Source organism: Hylobates moloch, unplaced genomic scaffold, assembly GCF_009828535.3.
Source record: "Hylobates moloch isolate HMO894 unplaced genomic scaffold, HMol_V3 SCAFFOLD_1, whole genome shotgun sequence".
NCBI classification, from domain to species: domain Eukaryota; kingdom Metazoa; phylum Chordata; class Mammalia; order Primates; family Hylobatidae; genus Hylobates; species Hylobates moloch.
The window spans coordinates 51,489,249-51,490,513 of record NW_026652276.1 but is presented as its reverse complement, the minus strand read 5'-3'; the positions used below and the strand labels follow the sequence as shown (position 1 = coordinate 51,490,513).

At 49.2% G+C, this 1,265-nt stretch overlaps 1 pseudogene; it reads left to right on the top strand.

Annotated features, from left to right (window-relative positions):
* The first annotated feature begins 227 nt into the window (after positions 1-227).
* On the top strand, positions 228-921 carry LOC116810533 (cytochrome c oxidase subunit 4 isoform 1, mitochondrial-like; annotated as a pseudogene).
* Positions 922-1,265: the final 344 nt, after the last annotated feature.

The following is a 1,265-nucleotide window of genomic DNA, read 5'->3' as shown; positions in this document are numbered from 1 at the left end:
TCCTCAGTTGGATGTCTCTCACTTTTGCTGCCAGCCAGCCAACATGTTACAGGGCTGGCTCACTTCTGCCACTGAGCGCTTTCTTGAGCACATTGTCCTTTCCCAGAACGGAGGACCTAATGCCCAAGGCCAAGACAGAAGAAATTACTTCTCCTTGTCCCATTTCCAATCCAAGACTAACTTTTTCAGTGATAGAACATCCAAGGGATAAGAAATAAGCTTCGCTTCCGGTCGCGGGACACCGGGTGTAGAGGGCGGTCGCGGCGGGCAGCGGCGGCAGAATGTTGGCTACCAGGGTATTTAGCCTAGTTGGCAAGTGAGCAGTTTCCACCTCTGTGTGTGTACGAGCACATGAAAGTGTTGTGAAGAGCGAAGACTTTTCGCTCCCAGCTTATGTGGATCGGCGTGACCATCCCTTGCCGGAGGTGGCCCATGTCAAGCAGCTGTCTGCCAGCCAGAAGGCCTTGCAGGAGAAGGAGAAGGCCGCCTGGAGCAGCCTCTCCATGGATGAGAAAGTCGAGTTGTATCGCATTAAGTTCAAGGAGAGCTTTGCTGAGATGAACAGGGGCTCCAACGAGTGGAAGACGGTTGTGGGCGGTGCCATGTTCTTCATCGGCTTCACCGCGCTCATTATCATGTGGCAGAAGCACTATGTGTACGGCCCCCTCCCGCAAACCTTTGACAAAGAGTGGGTGGCCAAGCAGACCAAGAGAATGCTGGACATGAAGGTGAACCCCATCCAGGGCTTAGCCTCCAAGTGGGACTACGAAAAGAACGAGTGGAAGAAGTGACAGATGCTGGCCTGCGCCTGCGCCTGGCTCTGTCACCGCCATGCAACTCCATGCCTATTTACTGGAAACCTGTTATGCCAAACAGTTGTGCCACTGCTAATGAATGACCAGTTTACCTGAAAAAAAAAAAAAAAAACAAATAAGCTTCATAGGGCAGGGGCTTTTTGTGTTTGTCACTGACATACTCCAAGCGACTAAAATAGTGCCTGAGCCTAGAAGGCCTTCAATAATAAGTGAGCAATCGAATAAAATGGTTTATTTTTCTAAAACAAACTAATAAAGACTCAGTAACTGTTTAGTTACGTAATTCAGAACAACATCAGAAAAGCTTGGTCCAACATGGGAATTTGCAAACCTAGTCCACTCCCTTTAGGGTATCTTCTCCAGCATAAGATAAATGCATACCTCCATATCACTTCTGCCCAAGTAGCTCTCCACTCCTTACCTCCTCTTTCTGAAGGCTCACCCAGGATG